This window comes from Pongo pygmaeus, chromosome 22, assembly GCF_028885625.2.
Source record: "Pongo pygmaeus isolate AG05252 chromosome 22, NHGRI_mPonPyg2-v2.0_pri, whole genome shotgun sequence".
Classification (NCBI taxonomy): Eukaryota; Metazoa; Chordata; class Mammalia; order Primates; family Hominidae; genus Pongo; species Pongo pygmaeus.
This window is the reverse complement of record NC_072395.2, coordinates 1,232,026-1,252,563: the sequence shown is the minus strand read 5'-3', so window position 1 is coordinate 1,252,563 and position 20,538 is coordinate 1,232,026. Positions and strand designations below refer to the sequence as shown.

The 20,538-nt window shown below is 34.7% G+C and overlaps 1 pseudogene; it reads right to left on the bottom strand.

Annotated features, from left to right (window-relative positions):
• Positions 1-224: 224 nt before the first annotated feature.
• Positions 225-11,901, bottom strand: LOC129026047 (protein FRG1B-like; annotated as a pseudogene).
• Between the last annotated feature and the right edge of the window lie 8,637 nt (positions 11,902-20,538).

The window sequence follows — 20,538 nt, the reverse complement described above, 5'->3', positions numbered from 1 at the left end:
AGCTACCTAGCTTGTACAGATGCCATGTAACTCTAAATTTGGTGACAGAAGGAATTTAGAGGCTAGAACTAGATAGGGTCTTTCAGGTTAGGCCAGCACACAACGTGGACTTTTGACATCATCCAGATGCTTGAACCAACCTCAGTCCTGAGGCAGAATTTCCCGTGGCATCTGATACACGGCCTGGATTTGGAGCTCTCACTGAAATTAGATGCCACGGGAATATTGTGTTTAGGAACTCTGAAAGAGACAGGCTTCAAAAAAGCAGACCTAAGCAACACGTAGCATCTGAACTTCTTTATTAGCTTCCATCCCAGCCCACGAGGACAAAAGCATCACATACATATCCACTGTGGCAAACCTGTCCTCAGTAGGGATTTTCCCCAGTACTACCCTCGCCTCTGTCCTGAGCCCACTTGCTTCTTTGTAATGTTTCCACTTTCTGTCCCACTCCCTAATAGATGATTTTTCCTCTCTGCCCAGCCCCCTAGTTCTGATATTTGGATTGTCTGTGATCTGAGTAGTACTTAGGAGGTAGAATCAAAGCCTTGTTGATTGGATTGGGAGTTTCTCACTTCCTATTAAAGGCACTGATTAAGCATCTATTGTATAAAGTAAAGTAAGATTATGATCCAGTAAGAAAGATTCCACAAGTAGCGCAGGAAGAATTGGTTTCTAGTACACTTCATGCTTCAGGACAGGAAATCCAGAAAAAAATTCTGTGGTACGTTAAGTGTGTACTGTAAGTTTCATTTCCATATGAAAAACTGTAGTTAGCTAAAAAGTACATCCGTGAAGAATCCTGATAAAACTTGCTTAATCCTGGTTAAACTAGCTGCTAGCTAAACAACAATTTCACAACAACTCAAGAACTCTGTAAAAGCATTTCCTCTGAATATTTTATTCAGAAAAATACACAAAAAGATAAGGCAGAAACAAAAGTCCCAGTCATTTGCGGTATCTGTCGGTTTCAATTTGGCTCTCCTGTTAAAACAAAGAAAAATAGTAAAATTAATCTATGTAAAAGATGCCATATATATTCAACTGCTAATAAATATAAAAAGCTTTAAAAATGTGTGCTCAATTTTGGTTACTGTGTTACCACTACACTTATGTTAAAATATGTATACTTTTAAATTTGGTTTCTATAAAAAATGGATTCTAATCTTATAAAAGTTATTTCCTAATATTCAATAAATGTTGTCTAAGGGCTTTTTCAATCCAAATAGCAATTTTAATTATTCCAGAATTTAATGGTGCTCTAAATTTCCATTTAACAGGGTGAGAATGCTGTATTATTACAAGTGATAAAAGTTACAGGACATAGAGGTTATTCCGTTTTAGAGTCCACATCCTGATTATATTTTATAACATCTTCTTGATTTCTTACAACTACATACATATTCATTTGCTCAGCTGAAAAAAAATTCTTAACATTATTTACTAATTTTAGGTATGAAATCTACCAGCTAGTTAACAGGAAATATGTAATTAAACATTGCCTTTATCAAGTAATGTAAAAAAAGGGTAAGAGTAACTTTGGAACATACGACTTGAATGAGCGGCTGGTGATTATCAAAATCTGGCACTTAATTGATTTATACTTGTACACTCACAGCTAAACATCTCTGTTTTTCTGCTTTGTAACTCTAGGACATTACTTATCTACATAGGAAGAGTGATAAATATTAATAATGTGCTATGATAAACATCCTGCACTCTTCCAAATCTTACAATAAAACTGCTTCAATTTCACTTGTTTAGCTTTTATTCTTAGTTTTTTAGTTGATCTATGCTTATTTTAAGGAACCCGAACTACTCTAACAGAATCCACATAATTTTTATATTAGTCAAACTGCTTCTAACTCTGGTTGTAATAGTAATAAAAAGATATTGATAAATTTATGAAGTAGATACAGTCAAACTTGAATTTCTTAAAGTATATACTTAGAATCAGTTATAATTTTTAGATATTCTTTCTTGACAGTCTTTTCCCAAACTCATGATGCCCTCTTTAGGTAATATTGCCACACTCATAAATTAGAAATAAAGACAAAAATTTGAAAACTACAGTAATTTAAGAGAATATAGGTTTTCTACATGCCATTTCTATTGGCTACTGAAAATAGTGGAACTAAGTAAATAAATGGCTACCTGTCCAGAAGCATCTCATGCAAAAATCGATCTTTCTGAGCCTTTTTAAGAATTTTACTGTCTTCTTTACTTATTTTAACTTTGTGGTCTTGGAAGCTCTGAAATTTCTTTCTGCAAAGAAAATGTCTTCATTGAAAAATACCTCAAACTCTGATTATACATATTTACTATTAAATTTATAAATACTGTTAATTTCTTTTTTACATATTAAAAAGTCTAATTATAGGCCAGGCACAGTGGGTCACACCTGCAATCCCAGCACTTTGGGAGGCCAAGGCAGGCAGATCACTCGAGGTCAGGAATTCGAGAACAGCCTGGCCAACATGGTGAAACCCCGTCTCCACTAAAAATACAAAAATTAGCCGAGCACAGTGGCGTGCGCTTGTAGTCCCAGATACTCGGGAGGCTGAGAAAGGAGAATCACATGAACCTGGGAGGAGGAGGTTGCGATGAGCTGAGATCGTGGCACTGCACTCCAGTCTGGGGGACAGAGCGAGACTCCATATTGAGGAAGAAAAAAAAGTGTAACTGTATTTTTTTTAATAAGCTGGAGATTCTGAACAACAAAGATGACCTTTGTGACCTCTCAAGAGCAGGGCCACTCATTGACTGGGTAGCACAAGGCCCCACTTCTATTAGGGCATGCTGGCTGGAGTCCCCTGTGTCCTGGCCATAGCACAGACTTTGACTGGCATCACGCCCATTCTATGAATGAATAGAGAGATTGACTAACCCTAGTGACTAGCTTTGGGAGCTGGTAGGATGATTAGGAAAACTGAACCCTCAAGAAAAAAAAAGCATTTAGCTCAGTACTCTGTCCTAGAGGCTACATTGTGTTGCCTCTTCTTGTCCATGAGTTTTCATTTTTTCAGACAGGGTCTTGCCCTCTCTCCCAGGCTGGAATGCTGTGGTGATCAGAGCTTACTGCAGCCTTGAACTCCTGGGCTCAAACAATCCTCCTGTCTCAGCCTCCCAAGTGGCTGGGCCTACAGGCATGCACCACCATCCCCAGCTAATTAGGTAATTTATTTTGAAAGCACTTTGAGAAGCACTTCACTGTCAAATCTGTAGGTCTAAAAGGAAAAGCATACATACACATAATTGATTTCACATTGTTTTACATTTCCTTTGTCTTCTTCTGGAATGTCATCTTTTTTCTTGGTTTCTCTTTCAGCGCAGGATCTAATCTAGATATTGGAAAAGAGAATCCAATGGGTTATATGTTTATTTTCCACATTCCCCACTTTACATATCACATAAGAACATTTGAGATGGTTTCTTATGCAGAAGAAAAAATTAACTGAGCAATAATATTCAGAAAAAGACCGGTTCTGGCTATGTGTTTTTACTTCATATATATAATCTATATGAGTAAGTGCTATCACATTCTTCCTCCTCAGCCCTTGTGTCAGAAACACTACAGACAAAATTATTTCAGAAACATTTTATACATCAGATCCTGCTAGGCAATAAAGCAATCATTAATTTAATTTTGTCCTCCAAGTGAATACACTAGGATCAAATTATCCCTAGTAGACAAATGTCATTTGATCAGATTGAAAGCTCAATAGTTATTTTACATTGCACAGGCTATTACCAAACTATTAAAACTTTTAGCATTACACAACTTGTTTTTAGTTAATTGGAACCCACCTCTTTTAGTAGCTTCTTATGTCCTCCTAAGTTGGACAGATATTTACTATCACATGTCATAAGTTAATTAATCTGCATTCAACAATTAAGATCACCCACAGAACAGGCAATGGGCAATGGTAAGGATTCATGTCTCCTAAGGGATCTCTGTGGCCGGAGTCCAGTTTCAGAGCTGCTTAGAAAGTGATGACAAATAACATGTCTGTGCCAATGACATCTTCATGACAGTTTTGATTTGAGAGGTCCCAGACCTCAAAACATTCCCTGCTAGGGCCTGTAACACAATGCTACCTTTAGTAAGAGGGATCTGTGTTCTGGTAGATAAGGCAAGGTCCTAAAAGTGAAGGGCTGACAGAGATTAATTAGGACAGCCTGCAATTAAATGGTATGGAAAGAGTCCTAAATAATCACTGTTCAGAGCTTCCAAGTACTTGACTAACCAAAGAGACCCAGAAAACTTTGTATTTCATCTGAAAATTGCTTTAAATAGTGAAAAATGCAATCTTTGTGTATCTTTGTGTCTTTGTATAAGTGAACAGCACTGCACATATATTTGCAATTGTTGCCTTCAATAACGCTTTTGTGATGATATCCAGATGAAAAAAATTTAAACATGATACAATAAAATATAAACAAATTAAATTAAATGCAAGTCACAAAGCCATCTGCATTTCCTCAATGATCTGTTTCCTAAGAAGCAATGTGCTATGAAATACTGAGAGTGGCCTCTGGAGTCAGCTGAGCCTGGGTACACATCCTGTCTTACCACACCTTGAAATCACTGTGATTTCCATGAACTGACTGACAAAAACCACGAGGATGTAAGGAGCGTCAGAGGCTGTCTTCCTGTCTGTAAGACTGAGCTCACATTCACCTCACAGGAGCATTATGGAAATTCTAGACTACAACGCCTGTGCCGGATGCATGCAGTGAAAAAATATAGCATTTCACTTCTCTAACTGTAAGAAAATATCTACATTTTAGATTGAAATTGTTTGAGCTTTAGATTTGAAATTATCTGAAATCAAGAGTATTCTAAAAAGAAAATCAAACATATGACCGGAAATCTAACATGAAGCACGTACAGAGAATTGAGAGATGCTTTTAAATTACACTGGCAGTAGAGAGAAATGTAACATAAATTTTTATGCTCTAATTATAAGAATGAAGGGCATTTTAGAAAAGGCTTTTGCCCCCTCTCTTAGAGCCTTCCACTCTGGCCCCCACAATGCCAACAAATCTGGGTCAGACTGGATGCAACTTGTGATTCCCAACAGAGACAAACAAATCAAGGTTCACGATGCTCAGTACTGCGTTGGAATGCCAAGACACAGAAAAACCATGTGTCAAGAAGGGGGGAGTTATTCTTTAGACACATCCTGGTATATGTTTATCATTAAAGATCAGTGGCTTTTGTGAATCTAAGAAATTAAACCTTAAATGTTTTCATCAAATTCCAGTTAACTACCTGATTTATCTAGGTTATATTAACAGTATTATTTAGAATTTCACCTTGATATGAAGATGTCTGTTTAACTTTTACAATGATGTAAAACAAACTGTAGGATTAGGGAAGGCACAGGCCACTGGTGAAATGGATAACGCGTCTGACTAGAGATGAGGGAATTTAGCCTGGAATAAGGAACTTTTATTTCCAGCTTAGTGAGGCACACACATTTTAAACATAAAATAAAAATCATGTTTTATGTGATTCATGTTTCTCCTAATGCAAAGAAGACAGGTACTATTAATAAAAATATTTTTAAAATGTAAGGGCTAAGGCCCCAGAAGTTCTGCTATGATTTTTTGTTTCATAGAGTGATTATCATCACAGAAGCTCAAGCATTACATAAATACAAACGCACATACCCCGACCTGGTAATTCTGCTTCTGGAAATTTATCTTCAGGTCCACCCACACATGTACAAATTGATGCATATTCAATGTTACATACTGCAGCACTGTTTCTAAGAGCAAAAGACTGGAAACAGCCTAACTTTCTATCTATAAAAGACTACATAAATTAAGGTACATCCTTAAAATGGAATATTATGTGGCTGTTAGAAAAGAGAGAGAGAGAAAGAGAAGAAAAGCAAGAAAATGAGAAAATTTTATACATTCAAACTAATAGTAGAAAACTCTCCAAGATACCATTTTAAGGAAAAAAAAAAATCAAAAGCTGAGAAGACTATAGAGGAGGCTGCCTTTAGTGTAAAAAAGTTGAAAATTATAAATGTATTCATATGTTTATAAAGAAATTTTAGGAGACTATAAAAAAACAAACAAAGGGAAAGAGGAACAGGAGCTGGGACTCAGTTGAGTAAGATGCATGGCAGGCATATGTCTTCATCTTCATATGCTTTTATTTAAAAATGTTGGATCACGTGTACATGTTATCTATTTTAAAAATTAGATTTTAAAATACAAGCAAGAAAATAGGAAAATGAAAGCTTAAAAAAAGCATGTGGAACTACCAGAAAAAGATACTAATCCATGGAGATAATGGCAAGGTAGCTCCTAGATGCACTGATTTCTCTACCACATTGTATAAACAAGCCATCCACTATGGGATTTATAATTAAAAATGAGTCTATTTGAAACAGCACATTATAAAAAGCTATTAACTAAATCTTTAAAGTGACAGTAAATGATGATTTAACATTTTAAAGAGATACAGTCACATCGCATGTGTGAATGCAGTCATCTGTATAAAATGTCATCATTACCTTGATCATTTCTTCTTCTCCTGCTGTTTTCTTTTTGCTTCTATGTCTCCTGCTTCATTGCATCTAATAAAGCAGCTATTTGAGGCCAATAAAGCCATTTTCCCCTAAGTGAAACAAAATAACAAAATAACCATGAGGATACTTCTTCTAGAAGAAACATTAAGTGTTTAGACTGAATTAATTTTTCCTCCCTGATTAAAAAATCACAGAAAAGAACTTAAGAATGGAACGTGGAAAATATAATACAAGAACATATAGAAAAGGAAACCAAAATCACCTTTCATTTTACTATTCAAAGATTACCACAATAAACATTTGTAGTGTATCTTCCTAGTAGGACTAAATTCTAATTAGATGAGGTAGGATTGCTTCCTTTCTAAAAGATCTACTGAAGATAAAACTGTTTAGTTCTGTTTCAAAAATTAACTTTAAAGACAAGAACATAATTATGAATGCATACTTTATTCAAATATTAGCATTTTAAGTAACATTTATTTTCTTCAGAATTAGAAAACATGAAAAGGTATATACAATGCCTTTGGTGTTTTGAATTTAAGAATCAATGTCTGAGGGACTTTTGTGTGTGAAAATAAATATTCATACACTTTTTTAGTTGTTTAATGTTTGATGTATTACACTGCTATTAAACAAAACTTTAAAAAGTGATTTTCTTGTGTATCTAAATCTCGGTTATAAATTTGGTTAGCTTAACTCCCGTAACAAATAAAATGTTTATTTATAACTTGTATTTCGTTGATTCTTTTCGAAAAGTTGGAATACCATAACATTTAGACAAAATATTTATAAATACAATGATTACAAAATATGTTAACCTTATATCACATCCAGTTAAAAACATGCTGATAACATGGATTTAATATCTTAGTCAAGTCACAAGGGCTGGATGGTCTCTCATCTGGATGGCTCCTGGTGAGCCCTGGAACATGGCGGTTGACATCACATGGTGTGGTCCGGGCGATTTAAACCTGTGCCAGAGATTATTCAGCTGAGTCCTTTTTGCAATAGAGTTTTAAGACCCTCTTTCATTTAAATTTAAATTTTTGAAACTTAGTGTCCTTCCTAAAAATAAAATGAAATGAACTTTCCTAAAGTGTTGTATTATTAGTACTCTCTAAGTCATCACCCAGGCCTTATGAAATGTTGGCATTTCTACTGGTGTAACTTTTATTAGAATTATCTCATCATAGCTAGTAGGATCATCACAAAGCGGTTGCAACACATTACAGGTAATGAAATCAATGTAGTGTTTCCTGAACGGTATTGGGTGGGTGGGGTGGGGGGGAAGGAATACACACAGACACACAGAGGAAGAGATAAAAGAGAATAAGAAATATCAAGGTGCATAACACATGGATAAGTAAGTATTGTTAAGTACAACTCTTGCTTCGGTTATACATATGTGTGTGCTGGGCTGCAATGTAAAAATGCATCTCTCAATGGATTAGGTCAAAATAGTTTTCAAGTCACTGACTTAAGATTTTATCCTAGGGGATGAGGAACTTAGTCTAAGTGATTACCTCTTTCTGGTAGGATGTTTGTTTAATCTGTCATCTTAGAAAACACTGCTGACTTCCTATTTTCAGTTCATTATTTTATACTACCAAAGCTGCTACTCAAAGGCTGAGCTTATCTTCTATTTGCTTGTTCTGCGTGGTGCCCACTGGTCCTTACTGTTTCTGATATAGTGATCTACTTTTTAAAGACAGTTTAGCACTCATATATTTTTGTTCAATCTTTACTTCTCACACAAACAGAAAAGGGAAATTATGTATTCTGTATCAACAAAGATTTAACAAAACATCCATATACTACAACTGTCTACTTACTAAAATGAAGAATTAGTATATTATCTTTTTTCTTCTTATATTAAAACTATCTTTTCATAAACTATTAGCTTATGAACTGAAAGTCTTTTAGAGATAATTTACTTCAATGAACTATTATTATTTATATTTTATACGCAAATTGTCACAACTTGGTCTTAGCTGGCTCCACATTTCGCTTACAGTCTGTAATGTTTCTGAAAGCATCCATGATTTCTGCTACAAAGAAGATACTTAGGAAGTATTCTGTTTTCCTACTCTGAGACCTAAAATTGACTGGTTCTTCAATGGAAATGAGATCCATATCTAGGCACTAAGGGTATACAGAAATAATTGTGGGCAAAAGTACTAACGCTATTTTTGTTGCACTATATTTTGAGATCTCTTTAAGGCTCTATGTTCTTACTGATTTATTCCAGTTTAATGTATTATACTATTTCATCCTACTTTTTCATTTTAAATATATTATGATTGACTGTTACAGACTTTCTGTTAAACTGACAGGAAGATTTTATAAACAATAACAGCACTTACATTTTGAAAGACTGGTTCCCACTGTTCTCTTGGTCCAATTGCATCTGAACTCTCAACAACAAGTTCATCTGAATTTATACCAAGATATTTTCCATAGCCAGATTTCAGGGCAATTCTATACATTAATAAGATAGATAAAAGTTAAAAACTGAGAGAAAATTAATTATAGAACATCAAAACAGGACATGTGTATGTGTGTGGGTGTGTACATATCTAAAATTTCAGACTGGACATATTCCAAGTGTTCAAAAGATGCACGTGGCTGAGTGGTGACTCACTCCTGTAATCTCTGTGCTTTGGGAAGCCAATGGGAGAACTGCTTGAGGCAAGAAGTTCAAGATCAGCCTGGACAACAGAGTGAGACCCAATCTCTAAAAAAAATTTAAAAATTTAGCTGGGCACGGTGCTGTGCACAGTTTTAAATTTAGTTTTATATTTTGCTTTTTTAATATAAACATTGTACCTTATATATTACGTAACAAATATTTTCAAAATTCATCATTCTTCAATTATACCTCTTTAGTTATAAAGTTCAATGATACATTACTAAAACTTACTTTTTCGCTTATCATAAATAGTTCTATTTACATCTATTCTGTACATAAAACTGATTTATCCTTAGAAAAAATTCCCAGAAATTATTGGATCGAAGGGTATAAACTATAAAGTTCTTATATCATCAAACTGTTTTCCAGAAAATGCTGCTTCCATTTACATTCTTACCTCAAATTAACAGAGTATGTTTTGTCACATGGATTTTTTTTTAAACATTATGACTCTAAAAAAATACTTGAAAACCTGATATGGAAAAAAAATATCCTATTAATTTGCATTTTAGTAGTTAACTAGAATAACAATTGTTTTTCTTTTCCTTTCCTTTTTAGTTTTTAGATTATCTGGTAATGTCCCTTGTCCATTTTTCTATTCAGATCTGATTGTTCGCAATTCTTCTACTGGGGTCTTCAGTGCTGTGAATTCTATACAAGATACATATGAAGAGTAAAAACTCACTGCCTATTAAATTTGTTGCAAATATTTTCCTCATTTGTCAGTTAATTTTCTTTATAATCCTTTTTTGTTTATAATTGTAAAGCAGTTTAAAACTATTGAATTTTTTCTTCCTCTGCTTTTATTCTTTGTCTTTCACCCTACTTATCAGACTTTCAAAGAAACTATAGAAATAATCATCTTAATGTGATTTTTAAAAATTATTTCTTTCACCTTACCAAGAATCTCTTCGGATGCCAGAATTGACTTTTACTCCTTTATACGTTAATGATTATATAACGGAAATCATTATCGTGTTGATGTAACCAATTACTAAAATATGTAAGTTTACTTTCAGTATCTTTTACCCAAAGAATCATTCTATACTTCTGCACAAAGTGAGAATACAAAAGGTTATTTAATAAAATGACTGTAAAAATAGTGAGTAAAAATATTTTTTGGTCGTTACGATGCTGTAACATTCTCTGCTGGTTTCAACAATATTCCTTTTTTTAGTCTTCCTGTTTGTCTTTAGACTTCCAAACAGTGAGTTTAAATATCATAGCAACAATGAACCAGGTTTTGTACTATTTGATTTATTTTTTAATCTATCTCATTTGCTGTGTGAAATTATTAATCTTCATCTTTTAACTTACGCATCTTTTTTCCAGCCTAGCATTATATATTGATAGGAAATCCACTAAAAGTAGATCACAAAATCTACATTTCAAAAAAGCTATTTTGTTTTTTATATCAAAATTACCATGGGCTTAAGACAGATACTAAAATTTTTAATGAATACAATTAAATTTTTAAAATAACTAGTTACTAATTATATTACAACATAAGCTCACCTGGAGTCGGATAATTTGACAGCCATAAACTGCTCTGGAGGACTAAGGCCCTCATCAATTATTGGAGAAAAAACATTTGAAAATAAATTTGACATTTGCTGTAAATATAAAGACATTATTTTGCTTTAAAAAATGTGGTTATTTGGGTGCAGCGCACCAGCATGGCACATGTATACATATGTAACTTACCTGCACATTGCGCACATGTACCATAAAACCTAAAGTATAATAATAATAATAATAATAAAAGAAAAAAAATGTGGTTATTTTCTTCTGCAATTAAATGTAAGAATATTCAGATATACTGATGTCACTGCAATACTGTATCTTTGGAATCAAGATCTATTTTACCTTCTTTTAACTACAGTGTTAATTTTATACACTGAGTAAGACAGGGTAATTAATGCTTATTTAATAACTTTCGAGATAGCTTCTCTTTATGTTTTAAAATACAGTCATAAATAAGCACTTATTTAAAAAGCTAAATGCTTTCATTTATTCAATGGATGGCCTTGCTGACCAAATGATACTGCTTTTTATCTTCTAATTACTTTGTATCTCATTAGTGCTTCGTCTAATGGGCTAAAGAAAATGAGGAAACTTCAAATTGTTAAATGCACCCAGGTTAGTTTTGGTAACATGTCTAAATAAAAAAGAAATTCAAACATGTTTGACTCAAATAGGTTTTCTTTTTTCTTTCCACTTACGATTTTAATTATTCATGTTGTTTTGATTTCCAAAGATACTCTTCTGGAACTACACGGAATGTTTTCAAATGCTTATGTTAGAAAGAGGGACTTGCCAATGGCTGGTAAATATTAAGGAATTAAAAAAAAATGGAAGAGTCAAATGCAATGGTTCCATTCCTTTGGAAAATGTATGAGACTAGTTAGAGCTTGGCCTAAGTGAATGAATGTCCTAAAATCTAGATTTGTGGCAGGATCTTCCCATCCAGACACAAAGCTTCTTTGTGTGGAGCTCCCAGGGTAAAAATTGATATTTCAACTTTATATTTTAGTTTTGACACAGAGTTCTTTGTTATTATAACTTAGTTTTAAAAACTTTTTATTTTCAGTCGTAAGAAATAATACAAAGATCTCACATATCCTTTACTTGCTTTGTCTCAATGATGACATCTTGCATAAGTATCATACACTGTTAGAATAAGGAAACTGACATTTCTATAATCCATGAAGCTTATTCAGATTTCACCAGTTTTACATGTATATGTTTGCATGTATGTGCACAGATTCATGCAACTACCAGCATAGTCTGAATTAGGTTTTTAAAACACAAAATAGCAACATACAGCCAACCATGGGGGTGCATGCCTGTAATCCCAGCTACTCGGGGAGCTGGGAAAGAGAATCACTTGAGCCCAGGAGTTCAAGGTTAGAGTGAGCTATGATCATGCCACTGCACTCTAACCTGAGTGACAGAGCAAGGTCCTGTCTCAAAAAAAGACCAAAACAAAACAAAAGACAACATGTAAGACACAAATTGATATATGGAGAACGGTCTCTCTCATGACAGACACCAGCCATCTATTCATGCCTGCTTTCCAGAGGCAATGCCTATCATAATGTTTCTTAAAAATGCCTCTACAGGAAGACTTTCTAGCATAGTAATCTTTTTTTTTTTTTTTTTGAGGCGGAGTCTCACTCTTTCACCCAGGCTGGAGTGCAGTGGTGCGATCTTGGCTTACTGCGACCTCTGCCTCCCGGGTTCAAACAATTCTCTGCCTCAGCTTCCCGAGTAGCTGGGGTTACAAGAGCCTGCCACCATGCCCGAATAATTTTTTTTGTATTTTCAGTAGAGACGAGGTTTCACCACATTGACCAGGCTGGTCTTGAACTCCTGACCTCGTGATCCACACGCCTCTGCCTCCCAAAGTGCTGGGATTACAGGTGTGAGCCACGGCGCCCGGCCAGTAATCTTAACTATGATTTTAGAATGAAAGCAAAACGAGCAGAATCTGTGTCTATGTATACTAATTTCCAATTTGCAAATAGATATGTTAGACTCTAGCAAAAATTATTTTAACAGTTGTTATAAAAGTTTATATCTTAATGTTAAAAAATATCCTCAAACCTCCTTCTAAATTGTACTTTAACTAGAGTAGAAATGAGTCAATCATCAACTGGATATAACATATTAAGGAATTCTTGTTAATTTTACAAGGTCTGATAATGACATAATATAATGTCTAAAAATAAAGAACAAAACAGGTGATGAGAGAAATACATATCACGTTAAGAAATGTACATTTATGTACTTATGGGTAAAATGACAAAATATCTGTGATTTTACTTAAAATTTTCCAGGAAAAAAAATGTGTGTGTGGGTAATTAAGTAAATGAAACGAGATTGGCAAAATATTGATAATTAATGCTGGGGCCTGGGCACAAGGGGTCTCATTATATTCTTCTATGTGTGGGTTAGTTTGGATATTTCCATAATAAAAAGGTTTTAAAGATTCAGTTAATTCCAATGCACAAAATTTTCTATTCAACTAAACATTTCATGCTTTTCATAATGAATTTTAAAATACATAAAATTTTAGCGAAAATGAAGTTGGACCCTTATCTAACACCAAATACAAAAGGTAACTTAAAATAGACCAAAGACCTAAATGTAAGAGATAAAGTTATAAAACTTTTAGAAGAAAATGGGAAAAGCTTCATGACAATGAATTTGGCAATGATTTCTTATATAGAACATCAAAGGCACAGGCAACAAAAGAAAACATAGACAAACTGGACTTCATCAGAATTAAAAACTTTTGTGCATCAAGAACCACTGTCAACAGAGTAAAAGGCAACCCAGAGAATAAAGAAAATATTTGTAAACTACCTACATTATAATGAATTAATGTCCAGACTATATAGAGAACTCCAAAAAGACAAACACCACAATTCAAAACTGGGCAAAAGATATACACGGACATTGCTCCAAAGATGATATACAAATGGCCAATAAGCACTCGAAAAGATGCTCAACATCACTAGTCACTAGGGAAATATAAATCAAAACCATAGTGCAATACCACTTCACACCCATTAGAATGCTATTATCAAAACAAACAAAAAACAAAAAACAGAAAACAAGAAAACGAAAAAAACAAATGTTTGGCAGGATGTGGAGAAACTGAAACCCTCTGCAATGCTGGTGGGAAGGTCAAATGGTGCATGCATTTAAATGCCACTGAAGTGTATACGTAAAAATAGAAAAACTGGCAAATTCTATATTCTGTGTATTTTACCTCCACACACACACAAAACCAATGGAGAAAAAGAACATTAATCAAAATTAAAATTTCAGCTAAAGACGATTAGAAAGCAATAAAACTAATGACAATTTAGATGATTGAGTTATAGCTGCAATTGTTTTCAGTAAAAGAAATAATGCTTTATTCTGAATCATTATGAACAGTGTTATGATTAGCAAGTCTTTCTTATAAACGTAATAGTTAATAATTTTAAATTAGTTTTATTTTGTATGTTCTATGACACATTCACCAAGTACACTTAATATTAAATAAAATCATTTAAATATAATATCTCATTAATGTTTTGCAAATGAAGAAGAAATTTCTGGCAGACAAACTCCTCAAAATTTTCACACTCTGTCCAAGTAGGGAAGTGATACAATAACATTACTTATAATATTGTCAACTGAAAAAGAAATTACTTTGAGCAGATGCCAGCATTTTTTCTCAATGAGATTTCAAAGAATAAGAAAGCTAAACACAGTATCATCAAGAATTAAATGTGAGCATTCTGCCTACTTTCTGCAAGTGGCCTACATTCAACCTTTGGGGGTGTGCTTATATGTTTAACGACTAAAGTATCATAACATAATACTTAACAGTACCACTCGGGGGTTTTAGCTGTGAAAAAGCAGTGGATCCTAAGAACAGTGGGCACTGAAGTTGCCTGTCTCTATGTTAGGTTACAGCTCAAGCTGTGTATATGCTGCAGACGCCCAAGGTGAATTTAAGAGAATCTGCTCTAAAACATTACCTGCTATTTAGACACATGCCTAAAGTTATTTCCTTTTAAACCTTAGGCAGATGGTGAAATATTCCCGCTGTGTTGTCTCACAATGCATAATAAAGCTTTTCACATATTTTCACATAGTTTAGAATGTTTACATATGTCTGGCATGCCTGTAATCTAGCACTTTGAGAGGTGGAAGCAGGAGAATCACTTAAGCCCAGGAGTTCAAAATCAGCCTTGGTAACAAAAGGAGACCCCTATCTTTACAAAAAAAATTAAGAAATTAGCTGGGTATGGTGGTACAAGACTGTGGTCCCAGCTACTCGGGAGTCCGAGGTGAGAGGATTGCTTGAGCCTACGAGGTCGAGCATGCACTGAGCCATGACCATGTCACTGCACTCCAGCCTGAGCAACAAAGCAAGAGCCTGTCTCAAAAAAAAAAAAAATGGCCTGATGCACCAGTGTCATGGCTGATATGATACTACCAGGTCACCCTCATTCTAGCATCAAGGCTGTGTGACAGCTCACCTCGCCTTCTGACTAATCCAGTGCTTCTGTGCTAAGGGCCCCTTTAAATCTCTGCCTTCATTATTTGCTTGGCACAAAGTAATGATATATCTTAGATTTGGAAATGGAATTTTCTTCCCCAGTCTTACTGTAGTCTAAGTACCCTTCACAGACCTTCTATTAACCCACAGCTTACTTAGCTTTAGTTCCTGGGTAAATCAAATCTGTGTTTTGCAAACTATAATATTGTAAGTTCAATTGCTTCTGAATCTAGCAGGGCTCAGTGAAACTCCTTGCTTACAGACATGCTCATTTTTATTAATGTCACACATGGCATTCTCCATGTGAAAGACAGAATTTCTTTCATCCTATTTACCAATCCCTTCAGATCCTTGTGAGCAACCAACAGAACAGCTTTAAAAAATTAAAAGGTTTTTTTCTTTCCCTTCACAAATAGACACATGCTTACTTATATGGCAAGTTTAGAAAATCCACAATGCAAAAGAAGGTGGCAGGACAAAGAGAAAAAGTCGCAGAAGGACTTCCTCTTCCAGCCGAGATGGACTTGCCCTCCCACGATGATCAATGAGAAAACTGAAACTGGATAGAATATTTGAGAAAACTGTTTTCGGGGATTGGTACACAGGCAGAACAGGACTGTGATATTTGAGAACAGGAAAACACAGGAGGCAAATCTCACACACATTTCTGTCTTCTGCCGAATGGCAGTTTCTTGACCACACAGAGAGAGGTAGAGACCTCCAAAAATAAGGCAATGTCACTGTCACTGAGCTGAGAGTCTTGCAGTGCTAACATGTTTGGAGTTTATAGAATAAGGTACAGGAGAAGAGGGAACTACATACAGGTGAGGCCTCAAAAGTGTATGCAAAAGTTCTCTGCAGGTCTGGGGCCAAGGGCTGGGGGAGTGCATAGAGCAAACAGGCTCCACAAGGCCTATGCAGAGTGGCTGGCACTTCTGAGGGCTGAGTGGAGATGCCAGATAACACACAAATTTGGGAGACAGCAGAGTGGTGAGAACTCACCAAGTATACCTAGAACATGTGGCTGAGGCCCATGAGGATGAGCCTTTCCTAGAGTAAGAGTCACTGTCTAAGTCTACAGGCAAAAACCTAATAAATAAGCACAAACTAACAAAGGCCCAGGCTTGACAGGAGGAAAAGGGTGGTCAAATAATTTAACTAGGCATCAAGACATTTAACAGAAATAAAGGTTAAAATGTTATGAAAATGAAAGACTGAATTTATAAGGAAGACTTAACAATCCTAAATGTGTACACATGACAACTTCAAAATACTTTAAGCAAAAACTGCACAAATAGACACATCTAGAATTACAGCTTGAGATTTTAACATCACTCTCAATACATTGTAGGATGAGTAAAAAATCAGTAAGGACACAGAAGATGTGCATAGTCACAAGCTCCACCAGTTGATCTAACTGACATCTAAAGAACACTGAAACGCCGGGCGCCATGGCTCAAGTCTATAATCCCAGCACTCTGGGAGGCCGAGGCAGGTGGATCACCTGAGGTCACGAGTTTGAGACCAGCTTGGCTAACATGGTGAAACCCCGCCTCTATTAAAAATATAAAAAAAATTATCCAGGCGTGATGGCAAGTGCCTGTAATTCCAGCTCCTCCAGAGGCTGAGGCAGGAGAATCACTTGAACCTGGGAGGCGGAGGCTGCAGTGAGCTGAGATCGTACCATTTCACTCCAGCCTGCTGGGCAACAGAGCGGGACTTCATCTCCAAAAAACAAAAAAAAAAAACCAAAAAAACCCTGAACCATTATCTGCAGACTACACATTCTTTTCAAGTGTACGTGGAAATTCACTAAGAAAGTATGTTCTCCAACTATACTATAAATGAATTAGAAATCAGCAACAATAACATACCTATAATATCTCTTTGTAGTAGAAATTAAAAACAATACACTTTTAAATAACTCAAGTGTGCGTGAAAAGAAAAATCACAATGAAAACTACATGATATTTTGAATGGAATGGAAATGAAAGCAAAATGTGTTGACTATAACTAAAACTAAAGTGGAATGAAGAGATCTAACTTCCTTCTTAAGAAGCAATAAAACAAGAGCAAAGTAAACTGAAAATAAGTTAAAGGGAGGAAAAAAAAGACTGAAAATAAATGAAAGAGAAAATGAAAAAAGAGAAAATAAGTAATACTGAAACAGGCTTTTCCAATCTGAGGGCTGCATGTGACCCAGGCCAGCTTTGAATGCAGCCCAAAAAAAATTCATAAACTTTCTTGAAACATTATGAGATTTTTTTGCTTTTTCTTTTTTTTTGGCTTATCAGCTTATCACTAGTGTATTCTATGTGTGGCCTAAGACAGCTCTTCTTCCATTGTGGTCCAGGGAAGCTAAAAGATTGAATACCCCTGTACTAGAAGATCATTAATGATCCAAAATAAGTGATCTTATAAAGAATTGATAAACCTCCAGCTAGACTGACTGATCCAGGAAAAAACACAAAAAACACAAATTACCAATATTAAGAGAGTGCAATACAGATTAGATTCTACAGGCATTAAAAGGATATTAAAGGAATATTCTGAACAATTTTATGCCAATAAATCCAACAACTTGGATGAAAGGAAATTTTCCTAAAAGACACAAATTACCAAAACTGACAACAGAAAAATCTGAAAATATCTCTTAAAAAATCTTAATTCTCCCACAAAAAACTAAATCCAAACCAAACAAAACCCTCTAAGTTCAGATGACTTCACTGGTAAATCCTATCAAACATGCAAAGAAGAAATCATAACCATCTTATACAGCTATTTCCAAAAACGGGGAATGACAGCACTGTCCATCTAATTTTATGACACCCAATATCACCTTGACACCAAAATCAAATAAAGACATTACAAGAAAAGGATACAAAAGTCCACTATCTCCCATCAAAACCAATATAGAAATCTTAAAAAAAAAAAAAAACCTAGTAATCAAATCTAGCAATATCCCAAAGGACAACGCACCACAACCAAGTGGGGTTTATCTCAGGGATGTAAAGTTAGTTTAAAAGTTGAAAATGAAACCAATGTAATTCGTAGGCAGAATGAAGAAAGTTTTATAATCGTCTCAACAGACACAGAAAGAGGCATTTGACAGCATTAAACATCGTTATGATAAAAACTCCCAAGAAACAAAGTTTAAAAGGAATGTCCTCATCTTGATAATGGTTTTCTCTGTAGATCCTACAGACATCATACCATATGGTGGACTACTGAAAGCTTTCTGCCTAAGCTTGGAAACAATGCAATTGTGCCCATTCTCGTGACTTCTGTTCAAAACTATGAAAGTCCTGGACAGTATAATAATCCAATAAAAAGCAAGACAAGACATAAGGATTAGAAAGAAAGAAGTAAAACGATAGTCACAGGAAACATAACTGCAAATTTCTTAGTTTTCTATATAAACAAACCACTAGAAGTAATAAGTGAAACAGACTTATCAGACTACAAAGTCACTATACAAAAATCAATTGTAGATCTACGTACTGACAGCAAAAAACTGTAAAATCAAATTCAAAAGTTCTATTGACAGTAGTGTAAAATTACAAAATACTTAAGAATAAATTTTTAAACAGGCATGCAAGACAGCTACACTGAAAATTATGAAATATTGAGGCTCAATATTAAGATGTTGATTATTCCCCAAATGATCTGGACTCAATACAATTCTCTGAGAAAATCCAACAGACTTCACTGTAGAAATTAATAAACTAATAGTTAGTAAGTACAAAGTTGGAGGTCTCATACCACCTGATCTCAAGACTTCATGAAATTATAGCAATCAAGAGAAATATACCAACAGAAAAACAGACAATCGATAGAACACAGTCCAGAAATAGACCAATACTTAGAAAGGTAATTGATTTTTTATGAAGATACAAAACTGGATTAATAGAAAAAGGAAACACCAGTGGTGCTGGCATAAATGGTTATCAAGATGTTAAAAAAAAAAAAGTAAATCTTGAAACCAAACTCACACCATGCCAAAAATTAATTTGAGATTAATGACAGATTTAATGTAAAAACTAAAACTATGATGCCTCTAAAAGACAATATACAATATTTTCCTGACTTTGGGGTAAGCAAAGATCTCTTAGATCAAAGAGATAAAGCAGTAACCATAAAAGAAAAAAATAAACTAAGCTTTATAAAAATTAAAAGCTTCTGACCATCCTGGCTAACATGGTGAAACACCGTCGCTACTAAAAACATAAAAAGTTAGCTGGGCGTGGTGGCAGGCGCCTGTAGTCCCAGCTACTTGGGAGGCTTAGGCAGGAGAATGGCGTGAACCTGGGAGGTGGAGCTTGCAGTGAACCGAGATCGTGCCACTGGCCTCCAGCCTGGGCGACAGAGCGAGACTCCATCTCAAAAAAAAAAAAAAAAAAAAAAAAAAAAGCTGTCCATCCGAAAACCACCATTAAGAACCTGAAAAGGTAAAACTCAGACTGGGAGAAAAGACTGATAACACCATGAACTCTTGGCAAGGATGTAACTGGAGCACTAATTCATTCTTGTTGGGAGGGTAAAATGGCACAACCACTTTAGAAAATTTTTGGCAGTTTCTTACATAAACATTCACCTAACCTTTGGCACAGCAATTCCACATCTACATATCTACCCTAGATGTTTACCCTAATTTTAGCATTGCTGATTTGCCATTTCAAAAGCAATGATTCTTCCAGAACATTAGCTTTATACCATTCCATATTTTATATATTTTTAAAGCTACCATAATTTATGAAGATTCAAAATGCAACTTGCCAAGTTGTAAAAGAGAAAAAAAAAAGTATGGAAACAACTAAATGGAAAATAGGCTGGTTAAGGGTGTTTGGGTCAGTTTATTTCTAGTATCATTTACAGGCTACCCTGATATTGTATTTAAAATTTTCATTCATTTCAGAGTTCACAAAATAATGATGTTTCCTGTGAAGATACTTCGTTTAAGAGACAACTGACTTCTATAACTAAAATGTATACATGTTCAAAGAAAATAACTTGTAAAATATATTTGGTTGAATAACATTTACATTAAGCCTTTAAAATTATGTATTAGAATCTCCGGCTATTAAGCAGTCTAATGGTGCCTACTAAGTCAGAGTGCTGTAATTCTTCTCTCCTGTGCTCTGTTCTGACAATGAAGTAAAGGCATCAGTAGCATCTACTGTGCTAAAGAATAAATGGAATTTACAACTGTAGGTAATATTTAAGCACTTTAAGACAAATAT